General features: G+C 33.2%; 2 pseudogenes; one reads left to right on the top strand and one right to left on the bottom strand.

Annotated features, from left to right (window-relative positions):
- Positions 1–1,692: 1,692 nt before the first annotated feature.
- Positions 1,693–10,314, bottom strand: LOC114189082 (annotated as a pseudogene).
- Positions 10,315–11,098: 784 nt separating this feature from the next.
- On the top strand, positions 11,099–12,151 carry LOC114189073 (annotated as a pseudogene).
- The last annotated feature ends 3,564 nt before the right edge of the window (positions 12,152–15,715 follow it).

Below are 15,715 nucleotides of genomic sequence, written 5' to 3'. Positions count from 1 at the left end.
CCATTAACTATTGCATCCCAAATTCCCTTGTCTATAGATTCAATGAAGATTTGCATCCTTATTTTCCAAAACTGATAGTTTAGGCCACAAAACATAGGTGGTCTATGAATAGAGGCACCTTCACTAAAAGGGAGTTTACTTTCAGCCATTTCAAAAAGATTTTTGATCAACTTGAATACCTTTCAAGAACCTTGCTCTGATACCAATTGTTAGTTTTGAAATGGTGAGTTTAGCCAAGAAAGGGGGGTTGAATTGGTTTTATAAAACTTTTTCGAAAGCTTAAAACCTCTTTCAATTGAATCTAATAGACTGGAATGTTTGGATGTAAATGCAACAGACCAGTACAATTTTAGTCGATTAAAATATAAAACAGTAGACTAAATTGTTCTTGATGCTATTAAACAGTCGATTAAAAAGATAAATCAGTCGGCTAAAATACTGGAGAATTATGTAGAATGCAGAATTCGCAAATTCAACTCAAACAACAATCTTTTACATACAAGAATGTTCCAATCAATATTTATAACAAGTATAAAGCTTCAGATTATACAAGCACACATTAAATCACACCAAAGATCAAATTGCTTGGTTTTCTTGAGTTTTTAAAGAGTTTAAAAGAGAGGGAGATGAGGGAAAGAAGAATGCACAATTGATTTTATACTGGTTCACTCAATCACAGAGCTACATCCAGTTTTCCAGGACAACATGAGTCTAGTTTCAAACTATATTCAAAAGTTTTACAAATCAAACACCAAGATTACACCTTTGAACACAAAGCACACAAGACTTTTGACTAACACAAAAATCTAGAACCTCAACCTACAAGAATCACACTTGCAGACCTTAAATCACATCAGGCAAACCATCCAAAGGCACAAGAACATCCAAACCTGATGGTGGTTGTCCCTAGCACACCATACATGTGTTCTTCAAGCTACTGACAAGCCAAAATGCCTCCAAGATCAACCAATATCTTCAAACACGAGTTATAGCTGTGTATTGCAAAGAGAGAACGCTTCCCAGAGATGAATGACACGATTTTGTTCAGAAAAACTCAGATGTGCACCTCTACTCGTGAAAACACAACTTATATAGTCTGGTTTAAGTGAAAATATTCGATTGAATTTTCCGTATAGTCGGCTGATTTCACTTGACTTAAGTGAAATCAGTCGATTGAAAAATAATTCAATTGACTGAATGCATTCATACTAGAAACTATATACAACAAGCCTTTTAACCTGTTAAAACCCATTTTAACAAATTAAAAGAGACACACTAAGGCACACAAGACATCTAACCTATGTCATATAGCCTATCAACAATGTATAACACTAACACATTACATTTAACAAGTTATATACAAATTTAACACACTAAAACCATAATCTTCAAATGGATCTTCATAAATCTTCATCAAACACTTAAGATCTTCATGCACATGGCTTTATCAATTCTTTGCTTCAAGCTTGCTTGTGCCAACAGTTGCTGAGGAGTACTTTCAACAAATTCAAAGTTGTTTTGTTGCCCCTATTCATCAAAGTCTTCGTCTCTGCCATATTCATATGGTTCTGCTGGAAGCTGCTATTTCAAATTGTTATTGCACATATAATTCATTATTGCTTTAAACTCTGTCATTGCCTTCCGCAGTTCCAAAATCTTTGCTTCTTATTTATCTATTTCTATACTTTAGTGTTACTCGTCTTCTTCATCCTCCTCAAATCTTGTACCATATTTCTCAAAAGCTTCCTTCACAAAAGGATGAGAAAGCTCAAAGTTTGATACACTAACATCCATGAGAACCTGAAACATTACCCAAAAAATGACTTTAAAAATTAAAAACAATAACTACAACTAACTACTCACACAAAATCCACTTTCATATTTTGTCCTTATTCAAAGAAGTAGTAATTTTGTCCTTAGCCACTTTCATATCCATCCATTGCAATACTCGGGGGAACTTTGTGCCTGAATTTCCAATATTACATTTTGAAATCAAAAAGTGCTCAAAAGTCCAGAACTAAAACAACTCAACAAAAAAAAACTTAATACATTTATTCTTATTTCAAACAAAACAAATTTGAATTCAAACCAACTCATTAGGAATTACCTGTAACAAGTAAACACAACCAAGAATGTGGAAGCATCTCTTCTTTCCTTTATCCATTAAGAACATGATGCATTGCATATGCTCCCAACTAAGTATTCAGAAACAAGTCCACCCCAATTTTATTTCCCAAGATTACTAAGGTCATCCACAATGGTAAATAAAATGGGGAAAAATGTTCCCTTGCAACTTGGACAAAGGAACTCGGATATTCCCAATTAAATATATAGCCTACAATAATCCTCCAAGGTAACCTCATCCCTACATCTTACTAGAAAATCATATAACATGTGAAATTAACACTTTCGTTATTCAATAATTTCTTACACTCGCTCTGCACACAAATTTCAACTAAGTTAATACTCTCACCATGAACCCTTAAACCCAATCCCAAACAAACATCCAATAAAGATAAACGAAGAACTTTATTACTTATAAAAAACCCACCATTCCTTTCAACCGACAAACTAATTAATGAACTAAGAAGTTTCCTACTAATTTTTAGACTTCCTTTCAACATGGTGAACCATCCACATGGTGTCCCTTCAATCACGGACCTTAGTTCTGCACTTAAATTATTATTTAAGGAAGCAATATACTTCGTCCGACAACAATGCCTAAAAGTATGCACATATTGATGAACAAAACTTATAAAATGTCATTCTATAAATTAGTAATAAAATAAATTTAATATCACACCTTCAACTCATGCTCCTTCTCACCACCGCATTGACTGTTGTCACTATAATTAGTCATTACAGTATCGCTTATGTAAACAACTGATGTCACGTCCTGTCATATGTGGAAAATAATACCATGGCTTAGCACTTAAAAACTAAGAGGTTAGCAAATCATTTTTTGCCCACCTTACATAAATTGAAACCAATGAAAGTAATACATGGTGCAGTGATAAACTAATTAAGAACTGTGATGTGCAAATACTATACATATACAATCTCCACTCATTAAATATTCACAATCCATATAACCCATCCCAACTGCAAGCAGACAAGACATCATATGTGCAAAAATAAAACCCTGGCTTAGCACTTAAAAAATAATAGGTTAGCAAATATTTTTATTCACACCTTACATAAATTCAAACCAATGAAAGTAATAAAGTTATTAAGAACTTTGATGTGCGAACACTATACATATACAATGCCAACTCATTAACAATTCACAATCCATATCACCCATCCCCAACTCAAATAATTGGACATCATATTGCCAAAAAATACCTTAGCTTAGTACTTAACAACTAATAGGTTACCAATTATTTTTATTAACAACCTACCTAAACTCAAACCAATGAAAGTGATATATGATGAAGTAATAAAGTGATTACAACCTTTGATAAGCGAACACTATACATATACAACCCCAACTCATTAGTGCAAACAGGACATTGTGTGTGCAAAAATAATACCCTGGCTTAACACTTAGATACTAACAGGTTAGCAAATATTTTCATTTGCACCTTACAAACATTCAAACTAATGCGTTGCAAACCAATCTTACTTCCTATAACCAATCAACCTTGCAAACCAATATCCCAATAAATAACTTCCAATAACAAAAAATAATTTATATTACATTAAGTCTGTTTACCTTAGCCCACTATCCTGCAATGGGTTGGGTTCAACAATGGCTTTGCTTACCTCTTCAGCAATGTAGTGCCATAAGAGCACGAAAAAGACCAATCCTTCAGATTCTAATTCAAAATGATTATTTTCAACACCAGACCTTCCTTTTCTGCTGTTCCACAACATTGTACCAAAAAAATCGAAAATTTATCAAATATTCTCCAAAAGGGGAAACAAAAATGTCTCATTTCAACCAAATATGCACAAACAACACGAAATACTAGCACTTTCTTGCAGTGGGTAAACCCAATATTTTTTGTGCACCAACGGGGAAATCAATTACCACTTCGAAAAGAAACAGTTGGGAACTAGAAAAAACTTAGGGGATGGAGGAACAAGACACTGCTCTCCATTTCTCTCACCATCTCCACTCTTCTCTCTCTCGCTTCCTCTCCACTTTTGTCACGAATCAAGCAAGCAGTTCTTTCTCGCGTTTTCTCTCTTTGCTCTTCACCCACTCAAAGACATGGCCAACATGGAAATTGTGTAAAAAAAAAGAAAGAAAACGTTGTCACGTCAGGTAGTGAGAGAAGTTGTAAGATTTTGGTTGTTACAATATCATTTTCGCAAAATTGTGAAAATGCATAATAATGGGTGGAGTGGTAATCTGAGCTGGCAATCTACTTTGTTAGAAATTGAAATAAAAAATGTTGATTTCAATAAAAGAAAAGTAAAGCATTAAATCATAAATTCAACTAACCTAAATAATAAATTTATCGAATTTACCTACCTTAACTACCTAAGTCCAATCGTGAGCTTTTTCAATTAGAAATACAATCTAAATCCTATAGTATAATGTAAAACACAACAATGAAACATGAATATCAAATATCATGAATTAAAAATGGATGAACTTATGATTCAAAGCTTTAAATGATACAAACAAAATTTGAGTCGAAACTCAAAAATTGAGTTACATGTATTTATTCTGATCAATGTTGTCCAAGGCTTGCTATATAGTCACTTGAATAAGAAGATCACTTTGTATTCTCAGAATTTTAGTATGATTCTATTTTAATGAAATTATGTATATAAGATCTTATAAATTATTACATTTAGGATTAGCTTTCTCTTTTTCATTACTTCATCAATTGATATAAAATTTCTAAAATTGTTGACAACACAAATAAATATATAACAGTTAAATATTTGGAGTAAATTATCTATTGGTACATGTACAAATATATATATATATATATATATATATTACATGGAATACAATATGTATTCAAAATATTGTAGTGCTTACGACTTTGATTTTTGCATTTTCCATAGTGCATTCTAAAAACTTTTCTATTGTCCAATATCATTGCCACTCACTTTCAGTTCTTGCCTGGCTTGAAATACCTTCAACAATTCATAATCCTCTATGTATTCTAACAATGGTGCCTCTCATCACATCACAAATGATGCCAATAATTTCCCCACGAAAAGGCCTATGTTTCCAATGATTCTGTCAAACCAGGTAACGATTGATCAGTTATGAAAATTCATCATATTGGTACTGCTATATATTCCGTTCCACACATGTTCACACAATTTTGTTTGAATAAAAGTTTTGCATGCCACGTACCAACAAGAATCTCACCATTGTTTCTAATTTGCTAAAGATAAAAGTCATGATTCTTGCTATGTTAAACATAAGGACACAAGGGTGATGATTCTTAAAGAAATCCTCAACGATAGTCTCTATGTTTTTTCCAGAATTTCTACAACCTTGTGTGTTTACTGCGAATAATACAACTCTTGATTCTTTGTTATCTCCTTTTCAATTATGGCACTCATGGCTTGGACATGCTTCTAGCAAAATTGTCAAGAAAGTCATGCAATTGATTATGCTAGTGTTGTTTTCAACAATAGAAGCTCACTCCTTTGATTCACCTTCCTGCTCTGGTTCATTATTAGTTTTTGATGTGAAAAAGATTTTGGTACTACACCAAGTGAGTATTCTCAAGTTCTAATTATGTCAACAAGTTTTTCAACAAATACTTAAAGAAGTGGTTATTTAAAAAAAGGCTTAAATACCTTTTTCATCCTTATTTTCGTAGTGTTTGTTGCGGATGGTCCTAATTTTTACCGAATGTTTAAAATGGTCCTCATTTTCACAATTTGTGTGTAATTTAGTCCTTTTTGTGTGACGTCGTTTAAATTAGTAACGAAGTATTGTACATGTGGCACTGTTTGTATTACGTTTAATTGTGGTGCATTACGTGTATAGTGAGCTGGAATAATTACAAAGTTGAGAATAAATAGGTGAGCTAGGATTTTGAAAATGAATTGGTGGGCAGAAGAAATTTTTACAATATTCCTTCATCCATTCCCAATTCGTGTTGGTGCCTTCATTATCTAGGTATGTCATAGTCTCAATCTTCTTCCTTTACCTCTGGTTGTAATCGTTGGAGGCAACAATGTTGTAGCGCTTCCTGCAATGTTGGTGGTTCAACGAAAAAATGGATTAACCCCAATTTGTAACTACAGAGAGATGGCAGCTTTGAGGATGGCAAGAACTCCATAGAATATTGGTAGCAAATTTTGGGGTTGTCTCAATTACAAGATGAGATTAATTGTACAATATGTTTTTTTTTGTTAATAAAACATTGGTGTGTTAATTTTTGGTTTGTTCATTGATAAAGTAGTGGTTCCAATACTGTGTGTTGTAACTTCTTCAAATGGTGGTATGAAGAAGATGTTGACGAAAGGGATGTCATCATCATGACACAAAGGAGGCAGATAAATGATTTGGAGAATTCATTGAGATAGTGTTTGGATAAGGTAATTTAATGAGTCAATTCATTTTTTTAAAGAATTTAAATTTCTTTGTGATAAAATGTGTTGTTTGGACAGAGAAATTAAAAGGTATTTGAAATGCAAGTATTTTTTTAAAGAATTTTAATTAACTAAAACAGTAGTAATTGAAATGCCCTCAAAATAGTTAGAATTTAAAATTCTTCACCTCACAGGACTCTCTTTGCTCACACGAATATTCTGGTGCTCTCTCTGGCTCAGTGGTGCTCTCTCTGCTCCTCTCTCACTGGCTCTACCCCCTCAATGTTCCTCTCTCACTGGCTCAACCCATTTTACTCCTCTGCAGGTACACAACATTTTTCCTCTTCCACCACATTTTTATTTCCTTTACACCATCACAACTTGTTCTTTCCCTTTTTTTCTCTACATTTTGTTTTATTTTCATTGTTCTTCCTTTTTTGGTTGTTGCATTTGGGATTTAGGTTTCAATGTTAGTTTAACATTTTGTGTTTATCATTTTTTCCCATTTCCCACTACATATTCGAAGAAATGTTCAAGTCAAAATGTTAGTTTTCTTTTTTCACATATCTCAGTTGAATAGGTTAGCTACTTTTTCTAGTGTTAAACTTAAGCAAGCAACATCAACTACACAATATATTCAAACAGTGAAAAGAAGATTGGACGAGCTTTGAATAAAATCATACCTATGACTTTAGCAATTCAGAGACCAAGTCCAATTATTGAGTATGTGAAGGACATGACAGCAGCCACAATAGAGAGCCACCATAACTCGTTGAAATTTGCAATTTGGGATAAAATAATTTCTGCAATTCTAAATGAAATCATGTAAACATTGATGTTCATTTTGCATGGATGTTTTCCTCCGCTATTATGATAGCAATTAGACCTTTTAACTACCCTATTTCATGATCAACCCAAAACATAAATTAGTTCATTTGTTGTTACACTTTGATCCACACAACAACAACTTGCATCTTTGAAAACTCACAACATGCTTATGGAAGTTGCTATTGTGTAGCCGATTGCCACTCCAAAAAGGTTGGCATTGTAAGACCCGAGAAAATTAATTAATTAAATAATTAATTAATTAATAAATGCGGGTAGAAAGCGCCTTTAAGGCATTAATTATTGTTTGCTGTGATGTGGAAAAGTACTAGCTCAAGATGTCAAGAGTACTTGATTTGTGTGAAAGGACTTGGGTTCGAGTCCTATGTATGCCAATTAGGTGTTGTTGTTTTATTATTTATTTTTAATAATATGTATGAGTATGGAATTGGTATTGTAAGCTTATCATGATTGGAGTGTATCACAAACATGACTAGGTTGAATTGGTTATGCACTTGAATTGTGACTAAGTGGTCATGGGTTCAAACTTGGTTGGGAATGAAATTGGAACTTTATTTTTTTAGTGTAGTTTTGGAGGGAATATGAGAGGGCAAAAGAAAACCTAGAAGGGGAAGCTTAGAGGGACTAGAAATCATCCTATAATGATAATTAAATGAGACTTAACCATACCAAAAAGCCTAAATTCGTTTCAGCCCTTTAACTCAATAACAAGTCACATATAAAAGGCAAAATTGAGGTGGAAAGGGGGATTTTTGCAATTATTTTCGTTTTGGTTGAGCGGAGAGCGAAAATTGGAAGAGTGAGAGGCTAAATTGAGAGTGCAAAAATTGGGAGAGAGGTGGAAACAAAGAATTTGGTGAACCAAGGAATCCCTATTCTATTCGCAAATTCAATCAAGAATCCAGGTCAAGGGTGCTGAAATTAAGTGTATATGAATTTTGCATGTGTTCCCGAGTTTCTGTTCTCAATTGGATTCTTTGTGGTATGAATTGGTATTATATGCGTTTTGTGATTGAGAATTTGGTACACTTGGTGCTGTTGTCAAGTCCTTTATGTTTAACAAGTGTTGGATGGGGGTTTTGGGGTATTGCGTGGTTCTTTTGGGTAAGTTTCGAGTTTTGGTATCTCCAATGGGTACAAAGCATGTTATATGGGTTTAGTGTTGGATTAGAGTGAATGGGAATGGTATACATTGTTTTGTAATACTTGTACTATGTTTTGGTATGTTTGTGCATTGTTAGAGTGAACTGTGCACGTGATCAGACTTGAAACCCTGCAAGTCTCGCCCAAGAGACACCATCTCGCCTAAGCGAGAGTTGTAGAGTCTCGTTTTTGGTTTTGATTCGCGTTACTCACCTAGGCGACCTTGGATGGGGTTGAGCGACTTAGTCTCTCACTCAGGCGAGAGACACTCGCCTAAGCGAGGTCGCGAGGAAACCTAGATTGTTTTGAGCACGAAACCTCGTCCAGGCGAGGAGTTTTGTGGGTTTGAGCGAACCATGGTCTCGCTCAGGCGAGACGATCTCGCCTAAGTGAGATGTCGTGATCAAGTTGGATGTGTTGCTTGCACTGTCGCTCAAGAGAGATTGAATTGGGTGTTTGAGCGAGAGATGATCTCGCCTTAGCAAGATAACGTGATGCGACCATTGTTTTAAGCTCGCTCAGGCGAGGTGAAGTAGCCTAAGCGAGGCTGAGGGCTTAGCTTGGGCGAGAGTCCCTAGCTTAAGCGAGTTTATGCGAATTTCCATGTTTGTGTGTGCTTGCGAATTTCCACTGATTTAGCTACTTTTTCCTAAGTATAGGAAGTATATGCATGTGGTGTGGTGTTTGGGCTTGAAGGACTAAGTCCAATAGGGGTCTGGGATGTGCTTGATGGTTGGACACATGATGGGCATGGAACTGGTTGAGTTCTCGTCGGCTACTAATGGGCGAGGAGTCCTTGGTATGGTGATTACAAGTGTCAGGTACACGATGGGCAAGGAACTGATATGTTCCCGTCGGCTACTATTGGGCGAGGGGTCCATAGTATGGTGATTGCGTGCGTGCCAAGGTCCAAGTTGAGGAGGCTTGGATGATTTACTACAGACGAGGAGTCTGTAGGGTAGGACTATGAGCGGGATAGGCTCATAGGGTTGGACCACGGATGAGTTAGTTTCGTGGGAGCACAATGAAGTCCCAAGACCTAGTTCATGTATCTAACTGATGAAGGACTATGAGGTCATGGTTGGGTAATTTGAAAATCATGAAATGTTAAGTTATGCTATTTTGGGGTGGATGGCATATTTATTTCATGTATATGTTTATATATTATGCATAGCTCACCCTATCTGTGTGTGTGTGGCGATGATCGGATAATTTGTTATCTGGGAGCAGATGATTTGACAGGTGAGCCAAGAGATGCCTAGAGACGGAGAGTAGGGGCTACTTGGGCTTTTAAAGCAAATTTTATTTTTAGATTTTGATGTAACTTTATTTAGGCTGAACTTTAGTAACCTTTGTATATAACAATAGTGTACATTCGAACTATGTTATGGTTACTATTTTTGTTTTAAATTTCCCGTGTTTTTGGGAAACAGTATCATATTAAATGAGGTATTTATTTTTATTTTTTATTTTTTATTTTATTTATTAAAAATCAGTAATATTCCTTAGGGATGTTATAGGCATACTGAACAAACGCACAAAACTTGACATTCATTCCACCTGGAAAACCCAAGAACGATTTTCTTCAATAACAACTCTTTGAATCCAATTACAAGCTAGTTAGAAGTTATAGTTTTTGTAGAAATTATGAGAAGAGTTTGGAAAAGTAACATAGTTGAGTTTGGCAACATGCATACCTAGATAGGATCTGACAGCTTGAGTGTAGGTGTAGTTTCTCCTGCTAGTGAGTTGGTCACCAGTGCGGTAACAAGCAGCTAGAAGAAACTTGAAAAAAATAGGTGTTTCCATGTACCTATGTTGACATATGTGTATCCAAGCTTAGAAAGACCAGTAGAAATAAGGGCATCATCTGTAAACCCATATGAAAAATTCACAATTAGGCTGAATTCTCAACCAAGTGAATCTTTTCTAAAAAAAAACTAAAATAAAAGCCAAAAGCTAGTTTAATTTTAGTTGTACACATAATACTATATGTAATCATAAACTGATGATAATAGATAGATACAAAATTCACATACCACACACAACTTTTAGATACTATATTCAATATGGATTTTGTTGTTTAATTAGTATTTCTTAAAATGTCCCCATCTACATTCATTCAACCCAGCTTCTAGATTATGATTGACTGAATTTTGCTGTTGTCACGTGGTTAATCTCATGAGTCGGGTTCCACGAGTACATACTTAACTAATTGTTGTTTCCTTTTACTCTTTCAATGCCAACATATTGTTAAGAAATGGATACTAGTATAAATGATGGTGCAATTATTTCAAGGAAACATAAAAGAGAGGAATTTAAGAAAATCATTATGATTGCTGCTGCTTATGTCGTTTATATGTTTATGAATGTAGAAGTATGGTATCACAATAATTACTTAGATAAGGAACCTGCTCGTAATTGGGAATTGGAACGATGTAATTTCCTTAATCGTCTTTATAGAGGGACAGAAAAATATTGTATTGAACAACTAAGAGTTAGTAAAAGTGCGTTTCTCAAACTTTGTAAAATTTTACAAGAGAGAGGTGGATTGGTTAGAACGGAAAATATTCCAATAACTGAGGCAGTGGCGATGTTTTTACATATCCTAGCTCACAATCTTAAGTACAGGGTGATACAATTTAGTTACTATAGATCAAAAGAAACAATAAGTAGACAATTCAATAATGTCTTAAGAGCGATAATGAAAGTGAGCAAGGATTATTTGAAGTTTCATACTTATAACCTGGAAGGTCTTGATGCAAGTAGATGGAGATGGTTTGAGGTATGTTTATTGATAATTATACTAGATTAATTAACTTTACACATTTGTATAGACATTACATATTAATACATGTATGTTTCTTGTAGAAATGTGTTGGAGCACTTGATGGAACTCATATTCCGATAACAGTTTCTCCATAAAATAGGCCTAAATATCGTAATAGAAAGTTTGATGTCACTACAAATGTGTTGGCAGTTTGTGGTCCAGATTTAAGGTTTATTTATGTGTTACCTGGGTGGGAAGGTTCTGCAGGAGATTCTCGAGTATTACGAGATGCTTTACATCGTCAAACTAAACTTAAAATCCCAACTGGTAATATCTTTCAAAAATAATATTTAATTTAATTTTAATTGAAGCCTATGATTTTTACTTTAAACTGTTGTAGGTAAGTACTTTCTTGTGGATGCGGGATATACTAATGGTCTTGGATTTTTAGCACCATATCGTGGGACTAGATATCATCTCAATGAGTGGATTGGGAACACCCCTCAAACTTACATGGAGTTGTTTAATATTCGTCATGCAAGTGCACGAAATACAATAGAAAGGTCATTTGGGATATTGAAAAAACGATGGAGCATATTAAGAACTCCTTCATTTTTTGATATAAAGACACAAATAAGGATTATCAATGCTTGTTTTGTGTTACACAACTTCATCAGAAATGAGGGACTAACTAATAAAGTTTTAGAAGTTCAAGACCTAGAGCTTTTAGCTAATGTAGATGAAGAGTTAACTCTATCAAGGGAAATAGTTCAAAACTATATTACAGATGAAGTTGCAACTATTCAAGTCACCGAAGAATGGACAAGATTTGGAGACACATTAGCTATGAATATGTTTGCTAGTTATCAAAGATGAAGTCACCTTTTATGTCATTAGTTGGCTTATTTCATTATGTGATTATTTCTTTATCTGAGATTGAGACTGGAGTTTTTGAGAAGAATTTGTTAATTTCAGGATATGATTATTGCTTTGAGTTACATAGATGTTATGCTAATATGATCTTTTGATTATAACAATTGTCGTGGTTTATGTTGTATGCTCAACATATCTATTTTCATTTATGTCTGACTTCTTTTTCACACACTCGGCACCCCCAATAATTTCAGGTTTTGAATCATCAGGTCTCTAAGAAAACTATAAAAATAGGATTTGGCTTTTTACAAGCTTATATATAAACTTTGATTGAAAAATCAAGGGAATCATTGTTTAAATTAAGTAATTGCTTTGCAAAAATGCTCCATAAAATGAATGTGAAAATATACTAGCCTCAAAAGTCGCAAACAATAACTGTGATTCCCATAATTCGTTTAATAAATGAAAACCTAACAACTTAGGATTACAACATAATATGGGTGCATTTAGTTCTGACTATTGTTCTGTAGTTCTGATTGTTGAGACCAATATTAAAGTTAATCTATTTTTATTTAGTATCACTATTAAACACTACATTTTGTTCTCTGTAGTGTATTAGTGTCTTTCTTTTGTTATTGTGAATACTTCTAGTTGATCTAGTAGGAATTCATCCTGACATGATGCTATAATTTGGAAGCAAACCCTATCAAATATAATTACCACAACTTTTAAAATTAATTATACGCACATCTTGAGAATTTATATATTGTTTTGAATAATTTTTTCCACTCTAGTCCATAAGTAGTTCTCTTATAATTTCTTGATTATTGTAATTTTTCTTTGATTAATCACTCTACACCCATTTCACACCAATGTTATTGCCTATTAAAAACTAAATTAATCTACAGGTGGTACCTTGGCACTAAAAAGGAAACAGTTTTCTAACAATTATGATAAACTCCAGCAGATTGTGGGATCGATTAGGGTAGGAAAAGTGAGACATAAAAAGAAAAGCAAAAGGTATAATTAACATTCTTTTCCTTTTGCTTATGATAATAATATATGAAAGTTCTCACAATACACATACTTAATTGACACTGTTTGTTTTCTTTATCACATAAAACTACCTATAACATTTCCATTTTTTTCTCTCTTTATCTCTAGGCATAGATTGGCACAGGTTATGCAACAATGATTCTTCTAACCAAAAACATAGACTGGTTTAATTTCTTTCCTTTTTCTCAGGTATGCATGTGCTATTAAAGTGAAATGTCTAGCAATTTTGTTAGTAACTAATCTATCTTATCCTTTTATCTCCAGGAATAGATTAGCACGAGCTATGCAAGAATCACATGACCTACAAAACATAAACTAATTTGATTTCTTTATGTCTTTTTGTTTTCTAAGTACTATTCAAAATCTTGTACTTGTTTTCAACCATATTATATAGTGCGAATATCTTTTGAATTTACTATTGCCACTACTCTAGCCCAAAACTTGATCTGTTGTTTCATGTCACCTGCACACTTATTAGAAACCTAGTTTGGCATATGCAATATTAATCTAAGTATATGTACATTTGAGCATTGATAAGTAATTGTAGATTGTTAGTGTTAGATTTAGCAGGTGAAAATTATTGTCTTTATGATCATCACAATAAATTGAGAATTCTGCTTGAATTGATAAGTTTTGTAAATTTCTTGTTTATCTTTTAGAATAACTTCTGCAATTTATTTGTTATGTGTAGGTTAAGCAAATATGAAGGGTAAAAAAAATATGACAGGAAGAAGCAATGATGAAACAAGAAGTTATTTTTCATGGAATTTGGAGATGGAACGTGTGTTAGCTGAACTATTAAGAGATCAAAGAAACATGGGCAATAAGAGTGATAGAGCTTGGAAAAGAGTTGCATATAATGTTGCAGCTATAGTGTTATCCAACAACTTCAAAGTCCAAGTCACTTGGGAGAATGTTAAAAATCAAATCAAACTTTGGAGATCATGGTATGGAGTTGTAAGTGACATCCTTGGTCAGAGAGGATTTGATTGGGATGGAACCAAACACATGATTATAGTTGGTGATAAAAATGTATGGAATGAATATGTCACTCTAAGTACTCTTTTACATGCAATCTTGTAGCAATTGTTTTTTTTATATGCCATTATATCTTTGAGTAAGCAGTGATTGTACAGTCTAATTCCTTTGTATGGAATTGTAGTTGTGTTATTATTGACTTCTTCCTTTTTATTTTCAAGTCGCATAAGGAGGCTAGACATTTTCGATTCAAAGCAATTCCAAATTGGGATGATATAGTGGATTTATGTGCTAAAGATAGAGCTATTGGTCATGGAGCTGAAACTACTATGGATGCTGATGAAGTCATGAGTAAAGAGGTAAATGAAGTAAATTTTGTGGGTTTGGAGGACTTGAATGCTACTATAGATTTGGAGGAACCAAACTCTAACTTAAAAAGAAAAGCACAATCTACTTTAAGTTCTACTAGTACACAATCTCAAAGGAGAAAGATTAATGAAAAAGAGCTAATGGCTGCTTCATTGAAAGATATGGATGAGTCTTTTAAGCGATTGACACATGTATATGGTGAAAAGGTTGATGAAAATGAAATCAAAGAAGTGCTAGATGAGGTGTGTTTAATGCCAAATCTTACTAAGGAACAATGGGCTAAAGTTATTAAATGGTTAGGTGACATGCCAAAACAATTAGCTATTATGAAAGCCCTTCCAATTGAGCAGAAGAAAGATTATGTTTTAATACATATTTCTACAACTTAAATCATGGTATGTAATATATATTTTCTTGTGATTGATTAATTTCATGGTATTTGGTTAAGTCTGTTGCATATTCGTATTAATTGTACAACACTATGATTGATAAATTTTGTTGCACTTTTGTAGGTCAAGCAGATGTTGAAGAGGACTGAAACAGGATGTTAAAGAGAACTAAAGAGGGTGTTGAAAGACTTACCAGTTGCATGAGGAAAAATTATAAAACAAACATATTAAATAAGAAAACACTTGTTTTAACATGTTATTTAGTTTTCCTTTTTAACGGTAAAATTCTTGACATCATAACTTTGGATAATGAGTTTGGTTAATTGTGATATCAATTTATGGATTTATGTTATATTTGTGGGTTAATTATATCACATTAATGATATTGTGTTTTTACGTTATATGTTAAGCTTGTGATTTTTATACTTAATTGTTTTATTGTTTATAAATGAAGTAATTAGTAATTAATAATATATTTCTTTGATAGAGTGAATCGATATTGATATAAAATTATATTATTGTTGATCCAGAATTTTTAATATTAATTAATATTAAAAAGTTGGCTAATATTTTTAAATTGAACTATTAAATATTATTTAAATATTTTAAGTTCATTAATATTTTTTAAATTTAATTTAAAAATTTTATACATTGAAATAAATATTGTTAAAATAAAATTTTATCTTATAAGAAATTCAATTGTCTTATCCAAACAAGAAATTCAAATGTATGGTATTCTAATTACCCTATCCAAACAAGTTATTTAGAAAATAAT

Source organism: Vigna unguiculata, chromosome 1, assembly GCF_004118075.2.
Source record: "Vigna unguiculata cultivar IT97K-499-35 chromosome 1, ASM411807v1, whole genome shotgun sequence".
Taxonomy (NCBI): domain Eukaryota; kingdom Viridiplantae; phylum Streptophyta; class Magnoliopsida; order Fabales; family Fabaceae; genus Vigna; species Vigna unguiculata.
This window is presented reverse-complemented; position numbering and strand designations above follow the sequence as displayed.